General features: G+C 51.1%; 1 pseudogene; it reads right to left on the reverse strand.

Moving 5' to 3' along the window:
• Window positions 1-7,500, reverse strand: part of LOC123488991 — a 56,971-nt pseudogene that overhangs the window by 25,476 nt on the left and 23,995 nt on the right.

Here is a 7,500-nt window from a genome sequence, read left to right on the forward strand (position 1 = left end):
ATTGTATATTTAGATACTGTATGTATCTACAGTAACATATTGTATCTTTAGACACTGTATGTATCTACAGTAACATATTGTATATTTAGACACTGTATGTATCTACAGTAACATATTGTATATTTAGACACTGTATGTATCTACAGTAACATATTGTATCTTTAGACACTGTATGTATCTACAGTAACATATTGTATCTTTAGACATTGGTTTGTAGGATACTAAGTAAGTGCAGACATAGTGATAAAGTCGACTGCAGACACAGTACCTGTTTGCCGTTGTGCGTGACAGAAGACAGGATGGTGCGGAGGGTCTTGAAGCCCATGGCGATGTCCAGGAGATGAGCAGCAAAGAAGAAGTTGTTGTAGTGACCCAGGACGGACATGGTCAGTATACCAAGCCAGGTACAGGAACGACTGCAGGGGCTCGGAGGTCAGGAAGAGAGCTAGAAATAGAGTCTGCTAAACGCCATATATCATGTATTATTCTGGGGGCGGCAGGTAGCTTAGTGGGTAAGAGCGTTGTGCCAGTAACCGAAAGGTCGCTGGTTCTAATCTCCGAGCCGACTAGGTGAAAAATCTGTCGATGTGCCCTTAAGCAAGGCACTTAACCCTAATTGCTCATGTAAGTCGCTCTGGATAAGAGCGTCTGCTAAATGACAAAAAAAATGGAAAAAATAAAATAATTATTAAATAAGCAGTTAAAGTTACTTAGCAGGATGAAATAAGTCTTTATTTACATTGTCTGTGAAGACGACTCCTAGTTTCCAGATCTGGTACTTGACATCTACAGAGTTTAATCTGCAACAGAACAGAACATAAACAGGTTGATGTTGGGGGCGTATTTGTCATCGATCAGGCCTCCTGCTGCCACCATCCTGTTCAGTAATTGGTCATTACTGCCATCTTCCAACTGAAACACATAAAATATTAGGAGAACACCTCTCACTCTATTGGCTTCAGAGGAAGCTTACTCCATATTAACAACAGAGAGAGAAAGGTGCACATTTAGAAGGTGAAACTAGATTTTTGGTTCTCTCTAATACAGAGTAAGCTTCCCCATCTATGAGCTTTAATGATCTAAGTTCAATGCTTTGATTGGGTCCAACAGGCACTGTGAGGGGCACCCCCATCCCCCCATCCCTCCACCCCCCATCCCTCCATCCCTCCAAACCCTCCCGGCTCTGTCCCCCAACCCCATCCCCTCCATCCTCCAAACCCTCCCGGCTCTGTCCCCCACCCCCATCCCTTCCTCCATCCCTCCATCCCTCCAAACCCTCCCGGCTCTGTCCCCACCCCCATCCCTCCATCCCTCCAAACCCTCCCCGGCTCTATCCCCCCACCCCCATCCCTCCATCCCTCCAAACCCTCCCGGCTCTGTCCCCCACCCCCATCCCTTCACCCTCCATCCCTCCAAACCCTCCCCGGCTCTGTCCCCACCCCCATCCCATCACCCTCCATCCCTCCAAACCCTCACCGGCTCTGTCCCCCACCCCCATCCCTCCATCCCACCATCCCTCCAAACCCTCCCCGGCTCTGTCCCCGACCCCCAACCCCATCCCTCCATCCCTCCAAACCCTCCCTGGCTCTGTCCCCCACCCCCATCCCTCCACCCTCCAAACCCTCCCGGCTCTGTCCCCCACCCCATCCCTCCATCCCTCCAAACCCTCCCGGCTCCTGTCCCCCACCCCCATCCCTCCATCCCTCCAAACCCTCCCTGGCTCTGTCCCCCACCCCCATCCCTTCACCCTCCATCCCTCCAAACCCTCCCTGGCTCTGTTCCCCCACCCCCATCCCTCCATCCCTCCAAACCCTCCCCGGCTCTGTCCCCCACCCCCATCCCTTCACCCTCCATCCCTCCAAACCCTCCCCGGCTCTGTCCCCCACCCCCACCCCTCCAAACCCTCCCGGCTCTGTCCCCCACCCTCCATCCCTCCAAACCCTCCCCGGCTCTGTCCCCCAAACCCATCCCTCCATCCCTCCAAACCTCCCCGGCTCTGTCCCCCACCCCCATCCCTTCCCCTCCATCCCTCCATCCCTCCAAACCCTCCCGGCTCTGTCCCCACCCCCCATCCCTCCATCCCTCCAAACCCTCCCCGGCTCTGTCCCCACCCTCCATCCCTCCCATCCCTCCAAACCCTCCCGGCTCTGTCCCCCACCCCCATCCCTTCACCCTCCATCCCTCCAAACCCTCCCCGGCTCTGTCCCCACCCCCCATCCCATCACCCTCCATCCCTCCAAACCCTCCCGGCTCTGTCCCCCAACTCCATCCCTTCACCCTCCATCCCTCCAAACCCTCACCGGCTCTGTCCCCCACCCCCATCCCTCCATCCCTCCATCCCTCCAAACCCTCCCCGGCTCTGTCCCCCACCCCCATCCCTCCATCCCTCCATCCCTCCAAACCCTCCCCGGCTCTGTCCCCCACCCCCATCCCTCCATCCCTCCATCCCCTCAAACCCTCCCGGCTCTGTCCCCCACCCCCATCCCCTCCATCCCTCCATCCCTCCAAACCCTCCCCGGCTCTGTCCCCCACCCCCAACCCCATCCCCTCCATCCCTCCAAACCCTCCCTGGCTCTGTCCCCCACCCCCATCCCTCCACCCTCCAAACCCTCCCGGCTCTGTCCCCCACCCCCATCCCTCCACCCTCCAAACCCTCCCCGGCTCTGTACCCCACCCCATCCCTCCATCCCTCCAAACCCTCCCCGGCTCTGTCCCCCACCCCCCATCCCTCCATCCCTCCAAACCCTCCCCGGCTCTGTCCCCCACCCCCCATCCCTTCACCCCCTCCATCCCTCAAACCCTCCCCGGCTCTGTCCCCCAACCCCATCCCTCCATCCCTCCAAACCCTCCCCGGCTCTGTCCCCCACCCCCATCCCTCCATCCTCCAAACCCTCCCGGCTCTGTCCCCAACCCCATCCCTCACATCCTCCAAACCCTCCCGGCTCTGTCCCCCACCCCTTCACCCTCCAAACCTCCCGGCTCTCCCCCAACCCCATCCTCCCATCCTCCAAACCCTCCGGCTCTGTCCCCCCCCATCCCTCCAAACCCCTCCCGGCTCTGTCCCCACCCCCATCCCTTCACCCTCCATCCCTCCAAACCCTCCCGGCTCTGTCCCCACCCCCAGACTCACACTCGCGGCTAAGGAGCTGTCTTTCTTGGGTTTCTTCTTCTCGTGGCGTCGCTGAAGTCCAGAGCAGCCTTGTCCATACCCAAGAGCTCACTGATGCCCGGTCATGGCCGTAGAATTCTCCATACTTATCCATTACCTGCAGGGGGACCCACACAGCTTTACTCTACTGTTCTGATACATTCTAAACTGTTTCTAAACAGGTTCTAAACAGGTTCTAAACAGGTTCTAAACTGGTTCTAAACAGGTTCTAAACAGGTTCTAAACTGGTTCTAAACAGAGTTCTAAAACAGGTCACTGATGTAGAGCTAAATGTATTACATTGAGAGTCTTCAGTGAATATGAATTCAGACCTACCTTCCTCTTCACAAACTTATCCCAGTAGTTGTTTGGAAACGATCTGAAAATCCAAACCAAAGTCCATTACATTACTAGCCCACGTCCTCCAAACAGAAAACATGATCCACATGCTCAGTCTATACAAAAACATTATCCAGCTATGAAATGGATTAACGATAATGGTTTGCCATATTCATTCATTTCTCTATATCATTAATATGTGACCCAGAGACCTCTATATCATAGGGCTGCAGAGTCAAAGCCCCACCACCGCAAGACGAGCGTGATCGTTAGGTTTGAGCATTTAAACATTCAGAGGACAATTAGCTCAGCCTGTGGCCTCCGTGACCCGGACCATACTGCGTTAGCTGCGCTGTAATAACTGACTGAGTCTCAAATGGCACTTATACTGCACAGTGCACTACAGGAGCAGAGCTGGTCCAAAGTAGTGCACTATGCAGTGAATAGGGGTGCCATTAGGGAGGCAACCGCTGTGATAATGAACTATGCAGTAACTGAGCGGTAACAGTGGACTTACCCAGTGTTAATCACTAGTCTGTCCCACTGGCCTTTAATGTCATCCTCAGACGGCTGCTCTGTGATGTAGAGACCATCAAACTCCAGCTTCCTCGCCACCTCCTTCTCACGCTTTGAAGATCACCAACGGGACCTGGTGGGTAAACAGGCATGGAGGGAGGATGGATCAGAGAGGTGGAGAACCCAGGCCCATTGACATACAGTAGATCAGGCTATCTGTGTCTGACAAACCACTCTGGCATCTCTTCACAGTCTGAAATGGAACATTTCCATTTAAACAAAAAAAGTCAATTCTTAACACTTTAAACAAAACTGCATGTTAACCAAAACCCCACCTATACTTACCTTAACCTACACTCCCATTAGAATCATAGAATCAGGCCTACAGTACCTTGAGGCAGTAGAACCCTACCTTGAGGCAGTAGAACCCTACCTTGAGGCAGTAGAATCCTACCTTGAGGCAGTAGAACCCTACCTTGAGGCAGTAGAACCCTACCTTGAGGCAGTAGAATCCTACCGGAAGCAGTAGAACCCTACCTTGAAGCAGTAGAACCCTACCTTGAAGCAGTAGAACCCTACCTTGAGGCAGTAGAACCCTACCTTGAGGCAGTAGAACCCTACCTTGAGGCAGTAGAACCCTACCTTGAGGCAGTAGAATCCTACCCTTGAGGCAGTAAAATCCTACTTTGAAGCAGTAGAACCCTACCTTGAGGCAGTAGAATCCTACCTTGAGGCAGTAGAATCCTACCTTGAAGCAGTAGAACCCTACCTTGAGGCAGTAGAACCCTACCTTGAGGCAGTAGAACCCTACCTTGAAGCAATAGAACCCTACCTTGAGGCAGTAGAACCCTACCTTGAGGCAGTATAATCCTACCTTGAGGCAGTGAATCCTACCTTGAAGCAGTAGAACCCTACCTTGAGGCAGTAGAACCCTACCTTGAGGCAGTAGAACCCTACCTTGAGGCAGTAGAACCTACCTTGAGGCAGTGAGAACCCTACCTTGAGGCAGTAGTAACCACCTTGAGGCAGTAGAACCCTACCTTGAGGCAGTAGTAACAGTAGTATCCTACCTTGAGGCAGCAGTAACAGCAGTATCCTACCTTGAGGCAGTAGTAACAGCAGTATCCTTACCCTGAGGCAGTAGTAATAGTAGTATCCTACCTTGAGGCAGTAGTAACAGCAGTATCCCACCTTGAGGCAGTAGTAATAGTAGTATCCTACCTGGAGGCAGTAGTAACAGCAGTATCCTACCTTGAGGCAGTAGTAACAGCAGTATCCTACCTTGAGGCAGTAGTAATAGTAGTATCCCTACCTTGGAGGCAGCAGTATCCTACCTTGAGGCAGTAGTAACAGCAGTATCCTACCTTGAGGCAGTAGTAATTGTAGTATCCTACCTTGAGGCAGCAGTATCCTACCTTGAGGCAGTAGTAACAGCAGTATCCTACCTTGAGGCAGTAGTAACAGCAGTATCCTACCTTGAGGCAGTAGTAATAGTAGTATCCTACCTTGAGGCAGCAGTATCCTACCTTGAGGCAGTAGTAACAGCAGTATCCTACCTTGAGGCAGTAGTAACAGCAGTATCCTACCTTGAGGCAGTAGTAACAGCAGTATCCTACCTTGAGGCAGTAGTAATAGTAGTATCCTACCTTGAGGCGCAGTATCCTACCTTGAGGCAGTAGTAACAGCAGTATCCTACCTTGGAGGCAGTAGTAACAGCAGTATCCCACCTTGAGGCAGTAGTAACAGCAGTATCCTACCTTGAGGCAGCAGTATCCTACCTTGAGGCAGCAGTATCCTACCTTGAGGCAGTAGTAACAGCAGTATCCTACCCTGAGGCAGCAGTATCCTACCTTGAGGCAGCAGTATCCTACCTTGAGGCAGTAGTAACAGCAGTATCCTACCTTGAGGCAGTAGTAACAGCAGTATCCTACCTTGAGGCAGCAGTATCCTACCTTGAGGCAGTAGTAACAGCAGTATCCTACCTTGAGGCAGCAGTATCCTACCTTGAGGCAGTAGTAATAAGAGTATCCTACCTTAAGGCAGTAGTATCCTACCTTGAGGCAGTAGTAATAGTAGTATCCTACCTTGAGGCAGCAGTAATAGTAGTATCCTACCTTGAGGCAGCAGTATCCTACCTTGAGGCAGTAGTAACAGCAGTATCCTACCTTGAGGCAGTAGTAACAGCAGTATCCTACCTTGAGGCAGTAGTATTAGTAGTATCCTACCTTGAGGCAGCAGTATCCTACCTTGAGGCAGTAGTAATAGTAGTATCCTACCTTAAGGCAGTAGTATCCTACCTTGAGGCAGTAGTAATAGTAGTATCCTATCTTGAGGCAGCAGTATCCTACCTTGAGGCAGTAGTAACATCAGTATCCTACCTTGAGGCAGTAGTAATAGTAGTATCCTACCTTGAGGCAGCAGTATCCTACCTTGAGGCAGTAGTAACAGCAGTATCCACCTTGAGGCAGTAGTAACAGCAGTATCCTACCTTAAGGCAGTAGTAATAGTAGTATCCTACCTTGAGGCAGCAGTATCCTACCTTGAGGCAGTAGTAACAGCAGTATCCTACCTTGAGGCAGTAGTAACAGCAGTATCCCACCTTGAGGCAGTAGTAACAGCAGTATCCTACCTTGAGGCAGCAGTATCCTACCTTGAGGCAGCAGTATCCTACCTTGAGGCAGTAGTAACAGCAGTATCCTACCCTGAGGCAGCAGTATCCTACCTTGAGGCACCAGTATCCTACCTTGAGAAAGTAGTAACAGCAGTATCCTACCTTGAGGCAGTAGTAACAGCAGTATCCTACCTTGAGGCAGCAGTATCCTACCTTGAGGCAGTAGTAACAGCAGTATCCTACCTTGAGGCAGCAGTATCCTACCTTGAGGCAGTATTAATAAGAGTATCCTACCTTAAGGCAGTAGTATCCTACCTTGAGGCAGTAGTAATAGTAGTATCCTACCTTGAGGCAGCAGTAATAGTAGTATCCTACCTTGAGGCAGCAGTATCCTACCTTGAGGCAGTAGTAACAGCAGTATCCTACCTTGAGGCAGTAGTAACAGCAGTATCCTACCTTGAGGCAGTAGTAATAGTAGTATCCTACCTTGAGGCAGCAGTATCCTACCTTGAGGCAGTAGTAATAGTAGTATCCTACCTTAAGGCAGTAGTATCCAACCTTGAGGCAGTAGTAATAGTAGTATCCTATCTTGAGGCAGCAGTATCCTACCTTGAGGCAGTAGTAACATCAGTATCCTACCTTGAGGCAGTAGTAATAGTAGTATCCTACCTTGAGGCAGCAGTATCCTACCTTGAGGCAGTAGTAATAGTAGTATCCTACCTTAAGGCAGTAGTATTCTACCTTGAGGCAGTAGTAACAGCAGTATCTTACCTTGAGGCAGCAGTATCCTACCTTGAGGCAGTAGTAATAGTAGTATCCTACCTTGAGGCAGTAGTAATAGTAGTATCCTACCTTGAGGCAGCAGTATCCTACCTTGAGGCAGTAG

This window comes from Coregonus clupeaformis, unplaced genomic scaffold (genome assembly GCF_020615455.1).
Source record: "Coregonus clupeaformis isolate EN_2021a unplaced genomic scaffold, ASM2061545v1 scaf2647, whole genome shotgun sequence".
NCBI classification, from domain to species: Eukaryota; Metazoa; Chordata; class Actinopteri; order Salmoniformes; family Salmonidae; genus Coregonus; species Coregonus clupeaformis.